This window comes from Heloderma suspectum, chromosome 5 (assembly GCF_057233095.1).
Source record: "Heloderma suspectum isolate Gila_16-S chromosome 5, 16-S_ref, whole genome shotgun sequence".
Classification (NCBI taxonomy): Eukaryota; Metazoa; Chordata; class Lepidosauria; order Squamata; family Helodermatidae; genus Heloderma; species Heloderma suspectum.
In genome coordinates this window covers 61,357,071-61,377,031 of record NC_139462.1, presented here as the reverse complement: position 1 = coordinate 61,377,031, position 19,961 = coordinate 61,357,071, and the positions used below count along the sequence as shown (strand labels likewise).

The following is a 19,961-nucleotide window of genomic DNA, read 5'->3' as shown; positions in this document are numbered from 1 at the left end:
CTCACCGAGATCCGTGGTGGAATTCTCTGACATCCCTACACATTATATGCAGTGACACCCATTTCCCAATAAGAACTCTACATGAGATTGCCCCCTTCTCCTTACAGTCAACAGCATGATGAAGATAATTTTCCTTGGTTCTGGGTGCTGGGCTCCAATTCACAACTGAATTAAATTGCGATACCTCAATTTAAAAGTAATGACTTGCTTCCTCTGAATGTTGCCAATCAATGTTGTCTTGCAATTATTAGATTGGCAGGCATTAAGGATAGGGACATCTTGACTATGCCCCTCATTTATAAAACTTCCTCCTCAGGAGGTAGGGATGGCCCCTTATCTGTTAATTTTTAGGCGAGCCCATAAGTTTTTTTCAAATATAAGATTGCCTTTGGCTACGGAAGGTCTGAATCCTTTATGCTGAGGTTTTACTTTTTCATTGGCTTGAACGTGCACTTGAACGTAGATTTTAACATTTTCATTGTTGACATTATTGTTCTTGCTTTTAACAACAATAACATCAACATTTTATAAGATGCTTTGGGGGGAAAATATTTTGAAAAAAATGGCCTATGAGTATGAGAAATAGACTTTGAAAGCAAGGAGCTTTCAGTACTAAGAGGGGTATAACATTGGGCACTATCCAACGGGGCACTTACGCCTCCACTGATTCTGTTGCACCCTACCAATTCTGTTGCACAAGCAGGTGATCCTGCCAATCCCATTTCTGCAGGCCTTATGCAAGCACAACCCCCACCCCACACCCCGCTGGCACAATGGAGATTTAACACTTCCTAGAGGAAGCCCCGAAACAAGCGGAAATGCTCATTTCTGGATCAGGACAGGTTGGCAGAGGTCCCTTATGTGAGCTCCACTCACCTGCCCCATTCCAGAAGTGCTAAATCCCAGTTCCGCAAGTGGTGGGTGCTGCTTGTGGAAGGGAATTGGCGGGGCAGAGCAGAATCGGTGGTGGTGTAAGTACCCTGTTGGATACTGCCCGTTTTTAAGAAAATAAGGCTGCTTCTCTTAAAGAGCTATGAATGGGCTATGTTGTTCAGTCGGTCAGTTGTGTCCGACTCTTCGTGACCCCATGGACCATAGCACGCCAGGCCTTCCTGTCCTGCGCTTTCTCCCGGAGTGTGCTCAAGTTCGTATTCATTGCATCGGTGATGCTATCTAGCCATCTCATCCTCTGCCGTCCCCTTCTCCTTTTGCCTTCAGTCTTTCCCAGCATCAGTGACTTTTCCAGAGAGTTTTCTCTTCGCATTAGGTGGCCAAAATATTTCAGCTTCAGCTTCAGTATCTGTCCTTCCAATGAGCACTCAGGGTTGATTTCCTTTAGGATGGACTGATTTGACCTCCTTGCAGTCCAGGGGACTCGTAAGAGTCTTCTCCAGCACCACAGTTCAAAAGCATCAATTCTTTGGCACTCAGCCTTCCTTATAGTCCAGCTCTCACAGCCATACATTACTACTGGGAAAACCATAGCTTTGATTAGATGGACCTTTGTCGGCAAGGTGATGTCTCTGCTTCTTACTATGCTGTCTAGGTTGGCCATAGCTTTCCTCCCAAGGAGCAAGCGTCTTTTAATTTCATGGCTACAGTCACCGTCTGCGGTGATCTTGGAGCCCAAGAAAGTAAAATCTGTCACTGCTTCCATTTCTTCCCCTTCTATATGCCAGGAAATGATGGGGCCAGATGCCATGATCCTCGTTTTTTTAATGTTGAGTTTCAAACCAGCTTTTGCACTCTCCTCTTTCACCCTCAACAAGAGGCTCTTGAGATCCTCTTCGTTTTCTGCCATTAGGGTGGTATCGTCTGCATATCGGAGGTTGTTGATAATTCTCCCAGCAGTCTTAATTCCAACCTGTGATTCATCCAACCTGGCATTTCTCATGATGTACTCTGCATATAAGTTAAATAACCAGGGTGACAATATGCAGCCTTGTCGTACTCCTTTCCCAATTTTGAACCACTCAGTTGTTCCATGTCTGGTTCTTACTGTTGCTTCTTGACCCTCGTACAGGTTTCTCAGGAGACAGGTAAGGTGGTCTGGTATCCCATCACTTTAAGAATTTGCCACAGTTTCTTGTGATCCACACAATCAAAGGCTTTAGCGTAGTCAATGAAGCAGAAATAGACATTTTTCTGGAATTCTCTTGCTTGCTCCATGATCCAGCGAACGTTGGCGATTTGATCTCTAGTTCCTCTGCCTCTTCGAAACCCAGCTTGTACTTCCGATAGTTCTCGGTTTGGATACTGCTGAAGCCTAGCTTGTAGGATTTTGAGCATAACCTTGCTGGCATGTGAAATGAGCGCAATTGTGCGGTAGTTTGAACACTCTTTGGCGTTGCCCTTCTTTGGAATTGGAATGTAAACTGACCTTTTCCAGTCTTGTGGCCACTGTTGAGTGTTCCAAATTTGTTGGCATATTGAATGCAGCACTTTAACAGCATCATCTTTTAGGATTTTAAATAGCTCGGCTGGAATACTGTCATCTCCGCTAGCTTTGTTGTTAGTAATGCTTCCTAAGGCCCACTTGACTTCACTCTCGAGGATGTCCGGCTCAAGTTCAGTGAGCGCACTATCATGGCTATCAGGGACATTCAGATCTTTCCTGTATAGTTCTTCTGTGTATTCTTTCCACTTCTTCTTAATCTCATCTGCTTTTGTTAGGTCCCTGCCTTCATTGTCCTTTATCATGCCCGTCTTTGCACAAAACGTTCCCTTGATATCTCCAATTTTCTTGAAGAGATCTCTAGTCTTTCCCATTCCATTGTTTTCCTCGATTTACTTGCATTGTTCATTTAAGAAGGCCTTCTTGTCTCTCCTTGCTATTCTCTGGAACTCTGCATTCAGTTGGCTATATCTTCCCCTTTCTCCCTTGCTTTTCGCTTCCCTTCTTTCCTCAGCTACTTGTAAAGCCTCCTCAGACAGCCACTTGGCTTTCTTGCATTTCTTTTTCTTTGGGATGGATTGAGTTGCTGCCTCCTGAACAATGTTACGGACCTCCGTCCATAGTTCCTCAGGCACTCTGTCTATCAGATCTAATCCCTTAAATCTATTCCTCACCTCCACTGTATATTCATAAGGGATATGATTTAGTTCATACCTGAATGGTTTAGTGGTTTTCCCTATGTTCTTCAATTTAAGCCGAAATTTTGCCAGAAGCAGCTCATGATCTGAGCCACAGTCAGCTCCAGGTCTTGTTTTTACTGACTGTATAGAGCTTCTCCATCTTTGGCTGCAAAGGACATAATCAATCTGATTTCGATATTGACCATCTGGTGATGTCCATGTGTAGAGTCACCTCTTGTGCTGTTGGAAAAGAGTGTTTGCTATGAGCAGCGTGTTCTCTTGGCAAAACTCTATTAGCCTTTGTCCTGCTTCATTTTGTACACCAAGGCCATGCTTGCCTGTTATCCCGGTGATTTCTTGACTTCCTACTTTAGCATTCCAATCCCCTAAGATGAAGAGGACATCTTTTTTTGGTGTTCGTTCTAGAAGGTGTTGTAGGTCTTCATCGAACCGATCAACCTCAGCTTCTTCGGCCTCAGTGGTTGGGGCATAGACTTGAATTACTGTGATGTTGAATGGTTTGCCTTGGATTTGTACTGAGATCATTCTATCATTTTTAAGATTGTAGCCCAGTACTGCTTTTCCCACCCTTTTGTTGACTATGAGTGCTACTCCATTTCTTCTAAGGGATTCTTGCCCACACAGTAGTAGATATGATGGTCATCTGAATTAAATTCGCCCATGCCTGTCCATTTTAGTTCGCTGATTCCCAAGATGTCAATGTTCAATCTTGCTATCTCATGTTTGACCACCTCCAGCTTACCTTGATTCATTGATCTTACATTCCATGTTCCTAAACAATATTGTTCTTTACAGCATCGGACTTTCTTTTCACCACCAGACACATCCACAGCTGAGTGTCCTTTCGGCTTTGGCCAAGCTGCTTTACTCTTTCTGGCGCTACTTGGAAATACCCTCTGCTCTTCCCCAGTAGTATATTGGACACCTTCTGACCTGAGGGGCTCATCTTCCGGCGTCATATCTTTTAGCCTTGTGATACGTTCCATGGGGTTTTCTTGGCAAGAATACTGGAGTGGGTTGCCATTTCCTTCTCCAGTGGACCACATTTTGTCAGAACTCTCTGCCATGACCTGTTCGTCTTGGGTGGCCCTGCACGGCACAGCTTATGGCTTCACTGAGTTACGCAAGCCCCTTCGGCACAACAAGGCAGTGATCCATGAAGGGGGAATGGGCTATGAAGAGACTATAATTATCTTAAAGGGGGGTTGGGGAGCCTGTGAACCTCCACGTGCTTTGGAGTATAATTCCCATCATCCCTCCTCATTGGCTTTGTGCATGAGGGCTGATTGGAGCTGTTTTGTAGGCCTAAACATGTAGAGGACCACAACTTGCCCATCCCTGTCTTAAAATATTTTGCATAGTTTTCTACAGTCTGTATACCAATCATCTCCCATTCCCCATCCACTTCATATCTGTCTGCAAGCTTAAGTTGTAGCCATTATTTTTTAAAAAAATTGTTATAAAGAAGCAGGTTATAAGAGCAATTATATATTGCAATATTTTCAGCGCTTGCATAATTACTTAAAAAGAAAACCTAGGGTGTCAATCAGTTTTCACTTTATCTTTCATATAATTGTTGAGGGTCTCTGGAGCTTTGATTACTCAATATTTTAACTGGATACACCAACAATGAAGATTGCTGAATCCTTCGAGGATCTTTGGTGCTGAGCATTTATACAGCATAAAAGAGTAAATAGCTGTACTGTAGCCAATTATTTTCCTCTAAAACAGCATTCCCCAACCTTTTTGGGACCAGGGACCGGTCCATGGAAAACAATTTTTCCACGTACCAGGGGGGGATGAGACCGGGCCGCAGTAGGGGTGTGGGAACCCCCCTTACCTGGGGTCTACAGGGGGGATCCGTCCCTCCTCCCCCCGGAATCCTCGTCGGCCCTGGACTTGCCACGGAGCTGCCGGCTGGCTCCAGCCGGGGGCGGACTTCTGGCTGCTGGGATGCAAATGGCATCCACATAGTGGACGCCATTTACGTCCCTGTTCTTTGCAGTAATAGGCTGTTACTGCAAAGAACAGGGCCGGAGCCAGCCGGCAGCTCCACGGACTCGCCGCAGAGCAGAGCCAGCCAGGGCCGGCGAGGATTCCGGGGCAGGGGGGAGGGACAGACCGCCTCCCCCCCGTGAACCCAAGGTAAGGCGGGGTTCCCACACCCCTACTGCGGCCCGGTCCCTAACAGGCCACGGACTGGTACTGGTCCACGGCCTGGGGGTTGGGGACCCCTGCTCTGAAAGGATCCAAATTGCTCAGCTGATGTGCAACAAAATGTCATTTGACATCCACAGTATTACATATATATATATATATATATACACACACACACATGCACAGAGAGAGAGAAAGAGAGAGAGAGATTACAACAATATATGCTAATTGATTTTAGCATTTTTAATATATCCCAAATCTCTTTAGCTCACAACTGATTTTTCCTAGGGTTCTCTGCCCCCATAATATTAGAGTACGGTTACAGAAGAAATTCATTCAGTTTGCACTGTAATATGAACTTACCTAATCTTGCATTTTTGAACCAATATGCAACCCAAAACTCAGTTATTCTTCCAAATCTGCACTTCTCCGAATTTTGCAATGGAGTTCTCCAATCAAAAGCTGCAAACAAAAATGTGTATATTAGGGCAAAGTGAGCACAAAAATCCATGTATTATGGAAAATATTGTTCGAAAATGCATGATGTTAGAAGAATTGCTCGCAAAAAAGTGTATATAATACAAAAATGCATAGATTTATTTATTTATTTATTTAAAACATTTATATCCCACCCTGTATCATTAGGATCTTAGGGTAGTGATCAGATAAAATCAATTTAGACAGCATTAAACAATAATTTTAAACAGCTAAAAACATATTAAACCATTAAGCAAGCTAATACCAATTTAAAATCTAAAACAATAAAACAGTGTGCTACTTTAGGGAATCCATTCAGCCCTCAAAGGCTTTGATAAAAAAAACCATGTTTTAACTTGGTGCCAAAAGGAAACCAATGTCTGTGGCAATCAGGCCTCCAAGTGGAGGGCATTCCACAACTGGGAAATTAGGAAAAATGTGCACAAAAATGGAAATACCAAATTTCCACACAAACCTTTTGGGGGGTCCAATATGCCCGTTCCTACATTAGAGAAGCTAAGCCAACACCAGCTTCAAAGGCTATGGTATCTCTGCTTGCCTAAACATGTCTGCTCAGACGTAAGTCCCATTGAGTTTTTAGTCAGAAGTAAGTTCAACTGTGTGGGACTTGCTCCCCAGTAAGTATGTTTAGGATTGCAGCCTTAGGACCAAACTAGATGGGGCATTTATCACATAGTTTGCCCTGGCATGCTTGATTTTAAAACAACAATCTCTCTGTGTGTAGGGGGGCGGGCAAACCAGACTGAGAATGTGGCATGGGAGATTTAACCCTCTGCCCCCACTATTGTTCTTACTGGAATTGCTGCTGCCCTGCACTTGCTATTCACAATGGGAGAAAAGTTCCCATTGGACCCAGTGGGGGCTTTTCTCCTACTGTGAATAGCAAGCATGGGAGAGGTCTTCCAACTGGGACCACAGTAGAGACGAAGTTAAAGCCCCCTCCCCCATCACCATGATCCTGGTGTGGTTCATCCTCCAGTGCCTGTGTCAGCTAAATCAAGTATGCCAGGGCAAACTACATGCTACACATCATGTCTACTTTGACCCTAGAACCTTGACATTTCTTGTCAAATCCCTGAGTTCCAGCAGCCCACCATCCAGCCTCAGAGCACTTGGATTACTTCTCCAGGCTGTGGACCTGTAATAATTCCTTCATAGTAGCAAGCTGGATGCAAGAGTCATTCACAGTCTGCATACATAAAACTCTGTGCCAGTGATACATTCAGCAAGAGCCAAGAGGACCAGGTCAGAAACTGAGAAAAAGGGAACAGTTCTGGCCTGCGGGGTTGAAAAGAAACCTTCTCCCTGGAATGCCTACTGCACTATCACTTATCTCATGGAACTAAGGACCCTGTACTAGCCTGTACCTATGAATATATATGTCTACCTAATAAAGTCTCCTCCAACCTAATACCCGCCAAATACCCTCCAGATGTTTTCGATTACAACTCCAGCTAGGAATGGTTGACTGTCAGTTTTTGTTTCCCTCAGTTTCTCATTTTTCCATTCATCATTTCATCTCAAACTTTGAGAATTTCTTCAGTCTTACATTTGGTTCATCCTGAACTGGGGGGGGGGGAGGGGGAGGTTAAGTTCACATGAAAATTCATAAGCATTTTTGTGAACATTTCTTCTAACACATGCATTTTTGCCTCACATATCCATTTTTTTGCAAGCAATTTTCTAAATATAATGCACTTTTGAACATTATTTTCCCTAATATATAAATCTGTGTGTATTTTTTTAACTGCAGAACTCCACTGCAAAATTGGAGAAATGCTAATTTCAAAGGATAACTGAGTGTCAGTTCGCATAATGGTTCAAAGCATAAAATTAGGCAAATTCACATTAAAATGAGAACTGAACAAATTTCTCTCTCATTCCTACTCCCAGCATTCCTGACTAATGGGCACGCTGATGGGAGATGAAGTCGAGAACAACTGCAAGGCACTGGGTTGGGGAAGGCTGATCTAATGCACGGGGGCGGGGGGAGTATGTGTATGTGTGCGCATGCACTCCTGTGATGGTATAATTGTGTGTACTTAGGAGCTTTACACTACAGGTGGCAGGAACCTAAAAAGGGTTCACTAGCTCTATAATAGTGCTGTTAGGGAAAGCCTGAGATATGAATCTTCACTGCTTGCGGTTCTATTGCATGGATGCTGGGAAACATCTCTGGCTTCTGGTACATGATGAAACAATGCCCCTGCATTATGACACTGGCAGAGAGCGAAGAGATGAGGACGAAAGAAGCTGTGAGACCAAGTAAGAGAGCTAGCGTGTTCTTAAGCTGCCATGAGCCAAAGTTATTTCATAGAGGTGAACCTTAGAAACATAGCAATGAGAGCACTCTGCATCTCTTTAAAGTAGCATGAACAGTTTAGAGCTGTCTAGTCTTGCTAAAGTTAGGTTAGCTTCCATAAATTTTGAAGCCTCTGGGGGTAATGAAACACTGCCCAACTCTCCTTTTAGGTCCATAAAACACACCACAGTGGACCACACAGTATTCTCACAGAGGGCTTTCCTATAAGATAAAAGCTGAATTACACTGATCTGTTACAGCCCTGATGCCAGCAGAAACACCCTGCAATCCTGCATCAATCAGCTGCAGTTCACTGGGGTGGTCTCTGATGGTCGACTATATGAAAGCTGCCTTGAAATTTCATCATGAAAGAAAACTTCAGTAAGGAAGCTGGTTTCAATTGAAATGAAATATCAGTTGGGATTATTATTATTATTATTATCATTATTATTTGGTGTGGTGGAGTAATTTAATCAATTTTGTAATGATTTGGGGTTTCCCATTAGTAGCTCAAACCATGATGGGGTAAAAAAAAAAAAAAAAGCAGGAAAGTAAGAAAGGAGAAAGGGAAAGAAGATTCTCTCTGGATTCTCTAGGGCTTTGATGCATCTTTCTGAGATCCAATTTATACTGCATTCAGTACCATGGGTACACTAGTGTTTGACCAGTGACTTGCTTTGGTAAACGTGTAAACTGTGAAGAGAGGACTAATATCATCAAACATCAGGAGATATGTGCCAAAAAGCTGCAGTAAATTCTGACACCCTGGTATGTGTCAACCATGTGCCTCTGGGTAACTTATTTCCCCTTACACCCTTTGTATTTGTTTCACTCTCTCACTCTTGGTCCTAATTAAGCTATTGCCCAACTATGGATTTTGACATTTTTTGAATGGGCCGATATGGCTTCCTCTGCTTCCTCCATGTCTTGGAGAATGCAAAATGTAACCATTCAGGACTGGGCTCCTAAAACTGAGGGACTCTTACTTCCTACCACCTGCAGCTAGGATTTTACTTTGGAGTGTGGGGGTTACACGTCCTTCAATTATCTCCAGGTAATGCTGCCCAATTGGGCTTCAATTGACTGTTTATCTAGTACACCACCTCAAATTAGTCTGCAGCTTTTCCTGATATAAAAACTGCAAAGTTTCTTTTTACTTCTCTATCTCACAAGGAACCTGTGTGTCATTTAAGGCTGGAGACAAATGGCTGGATAATGTTGGGCAATTGTTGGATTTTTAAGGCTGGGTAACTGCTGGACTGTATATTTTAAAAATGGAGGAGGGTGCTATTGCACTCATGTCCCACTTATGGGCTTCCTTCCCAGAGACATCTGACTGACAACTGTGGAAAAAGAATGATGGGCTAGATTGGCTTTGGCTTGAGCCAGCATGGCTCTTCTTATGTTCTTACATTCTGTGTTTTGAGCTATTATTTAACTCTTCCTCACCCTAAATTATATTTACAGCCCTGTAAATATAATTATTCCCAGTGGAGGCCAGTGGCTCCAATTTCAGTGGGGCTGTGACTCCATTCTGGGTTTTAGTCAGAACCAGCCAGAACTCTAAAGAAGCTATTGAAGGTGCTGAACCCTAACCCCTTTGGTCTGTTCCAGCAGAGCCCTTTTTGTGTTCTTGACCTAAAATCTGCAATCCCTAGTAGAGCCAAATCCAGAAGTCTGCCATCCCCACTCCATCTTGTGACTAAATGTAGACTTCCAAGCTTAAACAATGCCAGCTTTTTCTCTTCCCACACCCTCCATTTTCCTTAACATCCAGCCTGATTGAGAATTCTAGTGAACTCAAAAGCTTGCTCCCTATTTTGTGACATTTGGGTTGGTCCTAATAAAAGGTATTGCCTGACTATGGATTTGAGCATTTTCCCAATTGTCCAACATAGCTTCCTTTGCTGTTTGTCTACCCTTCTCTGCTTTCTTTCACTTTGTTTTGTTTCTCCATACCAACCGCACTCACTTTGAGAAAGAGACACTCTGAGAAGGAGACACGAAGCCCAGCTTCGTAGCTTCCTTCAGTTTCCTTCGTAGTTCACCATTTTCCTCATTTCTTACAAAGCCAAACTGGTCAGCCAGTCCATATCCATCTACTGTTCAAAGGCTTTAAAAAAAAAAATATTTTGTAAGCTTGGGGAAGTGAGGACTCAGGAAGAACTGCTCTAGCCCACCCAGATGTTGGCTTGGCCATTTATGTAAGAATACTCTTACCACACAGGCTGGGAAATCATGTGTGGGATAAGAAATAGTCTGCCCTTCTGAGCACAAGCCATAATAGGTAACTGGCATTTTGCAGATGAAACAGGAAGAAGACAAGTTATTTCACAAAGGCTACAGAGCAAATCACTCACAAAGCTGAACGTGAATGCCTGCGTCCAGCTTGCTAGCTAACATCCCCAATCAATAAGCCACCGCGTGAAGCATTCCTTTAGATATTGCAAAATCAAAGAATAGACATTTCCCTGCATAAGAAATCATAGAAAACAGCTGTCATAAAAGGAGCAGATGCATAAGCAACTAGTGACATTGGTCTTCTTGACAAGCCTCGTTCACACACTCTTAATCTAGGAATATTGAACACTTAGGGAGCCTCTGCATGCACAGTTTTATGCATGTTGACTGTCTTCCTAAATGATCCATGAGTGCGTGGAGGCTAGGGGTGGGCACAATTTCCCTCCCGCTCCCTATACTCAGTTTCCCCATATTTTGACCATGTGAATAGGGCTACAGTCTCACTTAATCAGGGAACATCTTGACTCAATTCTCTGTGAGAGTCTGACAATTTATTTGTAAAGGAGGCTACATTTAGATTTTCTGTGTGTGGTTTTCTGGCACCACTTACTTTCTTTACGTCCTGTTCTGATGGTGGCAGAACTGGAAGATGATGGCAAAATTCATCAAGCAAAGAAGCAGGGGGAAAGGTCCAATGGTTTTACAGTGCTAGCACTAATGACAATGCACTATCGTAAATCAGCACTAGCGCAAGGGGGCAAAGTGGTGATTTACTGCTGAATTTTGGTGTAGCAAAGTGCTGCTTTGCCTCCTTTGCACTAGCAAATGTTAATGACATTGTGCTCGTGTTGATTTATGCTACTGCAACTTCATTAATGCTAGGTTTGTGACACCACTGAATCTTACCCATAGCCTCCAACATTTACCAAGCCTCTTGCTGTTGGGGTAGAGCAAGAGAATTATTTTCTCATCTCCCTTATTCCTAATTTTTAATCTAAATGACCTTTGCATAGTTTAAACCTATTTCTTCTTGTACTTTTTTTTTTTTAATGTGGCAACTTTATTTGTGGCTTTCACTGGATTTCAATGGAGTTATGAAAGGTAGGGCTGCAACTTTTAATCAATTTATCATTTGTATTGATCAATTAGAAACCTTTGTAACTGACGTTAAAGCAGCCCCTTTCTATTTACTTAGTATTTTTATTTATCAGTGGATTTCTAAACCACCTTTCAGGATTTGAAGCCCTCACAAGGTCATATGTAAACAATAAATAGGACATAAATAGAATAATACAAATATAAAATAATAATTCTTAAAATGTATACATTGTTGTTGTTGTTCAGTCGTTCAGTCGTGTCCGACTCTTCGTGACCCCATGGACCATAGCACGCCAGGCCTTCCTGTCCTGCGCTCTCTCCCGGAGTGTGCTCAAGTTCATATTCATTGCATCCGTGATGCTATCTAGCCATCTCATCCTCTGCCGTCCCCTTCTCCTTTTGCCTTCAATCTTTCCCAGCATCAGGGTCTTTTCCAGAGAGTTTTCTCTTCGCATTAGGTGGCCAAAATATTGGAGCTTCAGCTTCATTATCTGTCCTTCCAATGAGCAGTCAGGGTTGATTTCCTTTAGGATGGACTGATTTGACCTCCTTGCAGTCCAGGGGACTCGTAAGAGTCTTCTCCAGCACCACAGTTCGAAAGCATCAATTCTTCGGCGCTCAGCCTTCCTTATAGTCCAGCTCTCACAGCCATACATTACTACTGGGAAAACCATAGCTTTGATTAGACGGACCTTTGTCGGCAAGGTGATGTCTCTGCTTCTTACTATGCTGTCTAGGTTGGCCATAGCTTTCCTCCCAAGGAGCAAGCGTCTTTTAATTTCATGGCTACAGTCACCGTCTGCGGTGATCTTGGAGCCCAAGAAAGTAAAATCTGTCACTGCTTCCATTTCTTCCCCTTCTATATGCCAGGAAGTGATGGGGCCAGATGCCATGATCTTAGTTTTTTTAATGTTGAGTTTCAAACCAGCTTTTGCACTCTCCTCTTTCACCCTCAACAAGAGGCTCTTGAGATCCTCTTCGCTTTCTGCCATTAGGGTGGTATCGTCTGCATATCGGAGGTTGTTGATAATTCTCCCAGCAATCTTAATTCCGACCTCTGATTCATCCAACCCAGCATTTCTCATGATGTACTCTGCATATAAGTTAAATAAGCAGGGTGACAATATGCAGCCTTGTCGTACTCCTTTCCCAATTTTGAACCAATCGGTTGTTCCATGTCTGGTTCTTACTGTTGCTTCTTGACCCTCGTACAGGTTTCTCAGGAGACAGGTAAGGTGGTCTGGTACTCCCATCACTTTAAGAATTTGCCACAGTTTGTTGTGATCCACACAATCAAAGGCTTTAGCGTAGTCAATGAAGCAGAAATAGACGTTTTTCTGGAATTCTCTTGCTTTCTCCATGATGCAGCGAATGTTGGCGATTTGATCTCTAGTTCCTCTGCCTCTTCGAAACCCAGCTTGTACTTCCAGTAGTTCTCGGTTCGCATACTGCTGAAGCCTAGCTTGTAGGATTTTGAGCATCACCTTGCTGGCATGTGAAATGAGCGCAATTGTGCGGTAGTTTGAACACTCTTTGGCGTTGCCCTTCTTTGGAATTGGAATGTAAACTGACCTTTTCCAGTCTTGTGGCCATTGTTGAGTGTTCCAGATTTGTTGGCATATTGAATGCAGCACTTTAACAGCATCATCTTTTAGGATTTTAAATAGCTCGGCTGGAATACTGTCATCTCCGCTAGCTTTGTTGTTACTAATGCTTCCTAAGGCCCACTTGACTTCACTCTCGAGGATGCCCGGCTCAGGTTCAGTGACCGCACTATCATGGCTATCAGGGACATTCAGATCTTTCCTGTATAGTTCTTCTGTGTATTCTTGCCACCTCTTCTTAATCTCATCTGCTTCTGTTAGGTCCCTGCCTTCTTTGTCCTTTATCATGCCCGTCTTTGCACAAAACGTTCCCTTGAGATCTCCAATTTTCTTGAAGAGATCTCTAGTCTTTCCCATTCTGTTGTTTTCCTCGATTTCTTTGCATACATAAACACCTCTAAAATGAACAGCACTACAAATCCACAGGACAGCAATTAATCAAATGAAGAATGAAATTGTACAAGTCTCCAGAGTTGTTGTTGCTGTTGTTTTTAAACTAGGAATGATGGAGCCGCACAAATCTGGGGTTGGGAGCGGGGAGTAGATTCCACAGATGTGGGGCCACTGCTGAAAATGCCCCATTGATTGGGCAACACATATGCATGCACCATCTAAAAACAAAGTATGCTCTTTCTTCAAAGCTATTGTTTTAGTCCTATGTAAGTGTGTGCAAATTTAATCAATTAATAACCCATATCGAAAGTAATGATTTCCCTAGCTATCAAGTACTGGGAAGTCTCCCCCAATGTGGCACACTTAAGAAGTATACAGAATAACTTTAGCAAGATACTAAGTCCTACTATTTTCTCTATTGTAATTGTAAGAAAGGCATTGTCTAGACCAGAGCTTTCCAAACTTTTCATGTTGGTGAAACACTTTTTAGTAGGAATGTACGAAAATCACTTACCTTTCACGGATTATGCTGATGTTGGGGGGGAGGCGTTCCGTCCCTCCCCCAGGAATCCTGGCCGGGGGGGGGAGGCACTCCGTTCCTCCCCCCCAGAAACCTCCACGGCCGGCTGTGCTCCGCGGCAGCTCCGCGGAGCAGCCGGGCAGGCCCAGCCAGGCCAGAGCCATCCACAGCCGGATTTCCGGCCGCGGAAGGCTCTGGGTAAAAACAAACAAACCCCGTGTATGCAAATGGTCGCGGCTACGGCCGCCGCCATTTGCGTTCCTTCTTTTTGGCCGTCTTAATCTACGTAAATATTTACGTAGACTATGACGGCGAAAATAAGGGGAACGCAAATAGCGTAGCAGGCGCTATTTGCATTCCCCTTATTTTCGCCGTCTTAGTCTACATAATTATTTACATAGAGTAAGACGGCCCAAAATAAGGAACGCAAATGGCGGCGGCCATAGCCGCCGCCATTTGCGTACGCCTTCTTTTTTTTTTTTACCCAGTTGTTTTAGGCTACGTAAGTTTTTATGTAGCCTAAAACGTCTGGGTAAAAAAAAAAGGTGTATGCAAATGGCGGCGGCCGGCCGTAGCCGCCATTTGTGTACGCTTTTTTTTTTTTTTTACCCAGACATTTTAGGCTACGTAAAAACATACGTAGCCTATCATGTCTGTGTAAAAAAAACACAAAAAACTGCAAATGGCGGCAGCGGCAGCCGGTCGGAAGACCAGCCGCTGCTGCCGCTGCAGCTGCTGCCGGAGCCGCCACCGCCCAGAAGATCTGCCCCAGGTAAGTCTCGTCCCGGGGGCATCCGCGGTTGGCGGAGGGGTGGCAGGCCGTTCCGCCACAGATTTTGGGGGAAATCAGGGATCTCCCCGAGATCCATGGCGGAATTCTCTGCCATCCCTACTTTTTAGACATGCATCATTTTGTGACACGGTAATTCAGTTTTACTAGCAAACCGGAGGTTAAACTAACCTGTTATAAGAGATACGCACACATACATAAATTGTAATAACGAAATGTATGGGGTTAGAACATATGTCATGAAAACCTTTCATTTATATTTTTTAAAATATATGTTTTGTAAGATACATACATTGTTGTCATTTATGAGTAACAGTATGTAAATATGTGCAAGAAAATGTGAAAAATAAACAAAATTAACTCAAGTATTTACAATACATATTAGGACACATAGGCCCAGGTAGGAGCTCAGCTGCAAAAACACATGAAGTAGAGAGGCAAAAGTCCAACAAAAATGGTGTAAATATATATGTCTCACTACAAGGCTATGTTGCTGTAAATATTTGCAGTGCCTATGTCCAGAGTCCAGTTCCAGCACTCTCCGGTGGTACACTGCCGGTGGGTGGTTAATCCACAATTACAGCAGAGTAAAAATAAAAATAAATGGCAGAAATCAAATCATAAGTGCCACGTGGTGGGTGGCTTGCTGTTTGCCACATTGGGTTTGGGAGGGTGGCCTCCCTTCAGCCAGCAGCAGGTGGGTTGACTGGGTGACAGCCTGCAGCTGCGCTCGCCCGCGTGATCGGGAGCACGCTGATTCCGAGGCTTCTGGCCTCCACTGAGCTCCGTTCCGACTGGCCAAGATGGCGGACGGCCCCCTTGGTGCAATTCCAGTCCCAGGCGGCGTTTCCACCCATGCGCTACTCTGGCCTGGCCGTGCAGGAGTGCGGTGAAGAAGTCCGCGAAGGGCGCGCTCGAAATCTCGCAGGGCTGGTGGCCGCTGCCACTTCTCCACACCGGCATCGGCCAAGCTCTGCTCCCAGGATGGCGCCTCCCCTCCCCTCTCTTTGCCCCGCGCCTCTACCTCGCCATACTGCTCCAACACCGCCAATCTCATGCGCCCTACGTCAAGATGCCACATGACCCTAATTCAGCTAATGTTAAAGCAGCTAAGCCTCAGCTGCTTTAACATTAGCTGCTTTAGGAAGTTCCGGGGGAGGGGCCAAGGGAAGCAAAACGCGAGTAAGGGAGCTCTGCAGTGCCCTTCCGCACAATTTTCTGCATTTCGGGTGACACACGTACACACTGCTGCCGACACACTAATGTGGCGCGGCACACAGTTTGGAAAGCTCTGGTCTAGACTATGCAGCTGCTGGATCGTCCGTGTTCTCTCACACATTAACAAAAACCACATGCAGTGCAGGCTGCAGGTTTTGGGGGCCCTCAGGCAAAATGCCCTCAGTGGGCCCTCTTCTTCCCGCTGTGATCACCAATGTGCTCTTCCTTGGTCACTAGGCCCAGTCCTTATCACTGCCTAGAGAGAAAGGGTGGACAAGCCAGCAGGCTCTGGCAAATCCTGCCCTGCACACTTCTGCTGTTTGCTGGTGCTCTCCGTCTGGGCCAGAGGGACAAAATGAGCGAATGGGTGGTAATGGCAAGTGGATCAGTGGCAGGGGCTCTGATGGTGAGCAGTGGGCCACTTACTGAGGCATGGGCCTCAGCACATGCCTGATGATGCCAATCCCTGCGGTTGGCCCTGACCACATGTGACATAAATGCCACAAGAAAGTATCCAATAAACTTTTAGCGTGTCTTGCATGAAACTGCCCTGCAAGTCATCCAGCTGTCTGCATTAGAGATGGACAGATCTGTCTATTTCCAATCCATGTTTGTTTGGGTACATTCATGCATTCTGTCCTGTTTCGACAGCGTTCTGTAATAGGGAGGTGCCATGGTTTAATGGCAGAGCACCTGCTTTGCATGCAGAACTCCCAGGTTCAATCCCCAACGTCTCCAAGTAGCACTGGAAAAACTCCTTCCTGAAACTCTGGCAGAAGCTGGCAGCTTCTGCCAGGCAGCACTGAAAATATGCAAAGTGAAATGGAAAAATGAAGATTTACTAATGTTCTGACACAGTATAAAGGCAGCTTCCTATGTTCCTGTGATTTTTTTTAAACATTGCACAAAAATTCGCATTATTTTTTCAATGTATTTGTTCACAAAATATTGCTGGGGTGGGGGCTGCATTTACCCTAACATACATATTTGTGTGTGTGTGCGTTTAAGCTGACAACTGTATCACAACACTCAAAGAAGAGTTAAAAAATGAAGGATAACTGCATGCTGATCTCTGTATCAGGCTGTGAAGTACAGATCGGGTTGGTTCGCTTAACGATGTGGACCGAACAAAATCATTAAGTGTCTCTCGTCTTTATTGCTTCTCATGCAGTAGCAAATCTACAGTTATGAAATTCTCATTGGCCTCCCCTCTGTTCAGAACTACTTACTGATTCGTAACAGATCATTCTCTGAGTAGTCGAGGGTGGAAGAAATTTCAGTATGCTAAAAGGTTGGGAAGAGAAATCATTTCAGTATGTGGATCTGCAAAATATACATCATGTCATATTTAAACATCCTCTTTTAACCAAGTTAAAAAAAACACACACAACTATTTATACCGCTTGTTTAGTCCATGTAGTAAAACATAATCTTGTCAGTTAAGGCAAAACTTCAAGCTTCAAATTACTTTAGTCTGTTACAGACATTTCATGAACAACATGTGTTTATTAGTGGGAAGTATAGGCTTCCAGTGTGTTAAGATTTTGTTTGTCAGTGATTCATTGGAACCCTGCTGTTAATAGTACACAACGTTTTGTGGTTATACCGCAGTTTAACCCAGGTTTGTACATACAAACTAGAATCTTGGTGGTCTGCAAAAAACAGTTGTTGAAGCAAAAGGTATTATTGGATGAACCTGTTTTGTGGGTTACTGGTTACAAGAGATCGTAGTAACAATGAATAATGTTGAAAGCATTCACACTAAAGAGTGTGTGGATAACGGCACAGACATTATCCTGTAGTTTCTGAAAATGAGGAAAAGCAACCTCTTTGTATTGTTAGTTGGAATTTGGAAAGCATATTAGAAACAAATATCACTAAATTGGATGAAAATATCATTCTAATGGGACAAAGGTATTTCCAATCCATTCCAGAGCTCCATGTAGGCTCTGATACATACATGAAATTCCTGTATATGCATGATTCCCAATTCACTTCATCAGAGGGGGGAGATCCATCCATGCACATCCCCAGAGCTGTTTTGTCCAAAAAAAAAATTAACATGGAAGCCTTTGAAGGTGGTAGAGCTCCCCATGTACATCTGAGCACCTCCCAAAGGACACTGAATACTATCTTTCATTCTTTCTTGAATAGGAAGATAGCAGAAATATTTTTAAATGTTTTCCAAAATGCCCTTCTTTCAAAAGGTGCTATCAGAGTAGTGGCTGCGGCTTTTCTTTTTGGGATTGCTCAGATAATATTTTAAAGTGTGGAGCACTTTACAAACTTTTATTTTTTAGCACTTTGGAGTTTTCTGTTGTGTCCTTTTAGTTTTTGATTTTAGATTACTGTCATGAACTGCCTTGATCTCATGGAGAGGCAGTGTACAAACGATGCGTTCTTAATGTATTGTTTGCCCTCACACCAGCTTCATGAGAGACATTTTGCAGCTTGAGAGCTACTGCCTTGAGAGCTGGTGAGACATTTCTAGATTCAAACCAGGTCTTTCTGATGCTAAATTCTGTTACGTTTGCTCCACTGTAAATTTGACTACACCTTTCACCTAAGTAAAGGAACAGACCACTGGGTACCCTATGATGTACAAATATACAGATTGCCGGGAAAGGTCATCCAGAGATTTGGGTTGCTTTAAGTTCAAGATGAGACTTTTATCATGCAATCACCCTGGCTCATTCACAGAATTCTACAGGGGGTGCAGATGACATTGGGCAGTATCCAACGCTGCCAGTCTGCTTATGCTGTTGATGTACCAGTAGCATAACTGACCTCTGGCGATATGCCAGTAGCACTGGCATGCCAAGCTTTCCAAGGGAACCTGTCACACCAGCTTACACTACTGGTGTACCACTAGCACTCACACTAGTGCATCAACAGTGTAAGTGGACTGGCAGGTTCGGATACTGCCCATAGTGTTTGGCTTGTAACTCTCTTGTGTTTTTCCACTGCTTATTACTTTTTTCTGTTCACAAAAAATCTGTTAAGAAGGAAAAGATGGAATAGCTGCACAATGTCTTTGGAATGGTAGTGCTAGGAGCAGCACCCATGATCTGAGGTGTCACCACTATGCAGATGATACCCAGATTTCTTTATCTTTTTCATCAGATGCAGGTAAGGCTGTGGATATCCCAAATCAGTGCCTAGGTGCAGTGATGGGCTGGATGAGTGTGAATAAAGTGAGACAAGATTCAGACAAGATGGAGGTACTGTTGGTAGGTGGTTTGCCCACCTGAGTGAGTGGTGTTCACCCCATTCTGGAAGGGGGTTGAATTTTCTCTAAAGGATATGGTTGACAGTCTTGAGGCACTTATTGACTCAGCAGTATCATTAAAAGCTCAAATGGTCTCTGTGGAATGAAGCACCTTTTATCAGTTTTTCTGATATGCCAGCTGCAGCCTTACCTGGATGGAGATCACTTGGCCACAGTTACCCATGCTCTGGTGGACTTCCATTTAGATTATTGCAATGTGTTGTCCAAAAGGCTTCTTTCAGAAATGTTCCAGAAACTGCAGTTGATCCAAAATAGGGGCACAATATTACTAACAGGGACTGGGCATTTTGATGATATTATACCTAGGGATGGGAGGACCAGGGATGTTCAAGCTTGCCAAAATTATCCAAATTTCACTTTGATGCTTGGTTCGACTTGCTCCCAATTTCATTAGCAATACATTTTTCAGTTCATTTAAATGTAGAAAGTGCACATTTCTCTGTCCATTTTTCAAAAGTACACACATCCCCCATTGACTAAAGCATGAAAATATGCATTTCAATGTGTGTATTTTCAAAACATACACATTTTTGAACATGACTACAAGTTCAGAAATGTGTGAACATTTTTTTAAAACTGAGCTTCACAACTTCGAATCTTCGAAGATCATGCCTGAATTAGAAAAAAAAACAAAAAAACATCGCAGAGAAGCCCTGATTCTGCGAGGATAACACCTTAATTTTTTAAAAAAACATCCGGAGTGGGGGATAGGAGAGGGTAAAACTTAATCTCATTTGAAGGGGTAGAATAACTCC

General features: G+C 43.6%; 1 long non-coding RNA gene across 3 annotated transcripts in view; it reads right to left on the bottom strand.

Annotated features, from left to right (window-relative positions):
* The window catches only part of LOC146343930 (uncharacterized), a 30,397-nt gene that overhangs the window by 7,637 nt on the left and 2,799 nt on the right, over positions 1–19,961 (bottom strand). For all 3 annotated transcript variants that reach the window (XR_014792091.1, XR_014792093.1, XR_014792092.1), the window contains 3 exons: positions 19,337–19,441; positions 17,147–17,201; positions 5,617–5,715 (listed from right to left, as the gene is read on the bottom strand). This is a non-coding gene — a long non-coding RNA (uncharacterized LOC146343930). The remainder of the gene's footprint in view (positions 1–5,616; positions 5,716–17,146; positions 17,202–19,336; positions 19,442–19,961) is intronic.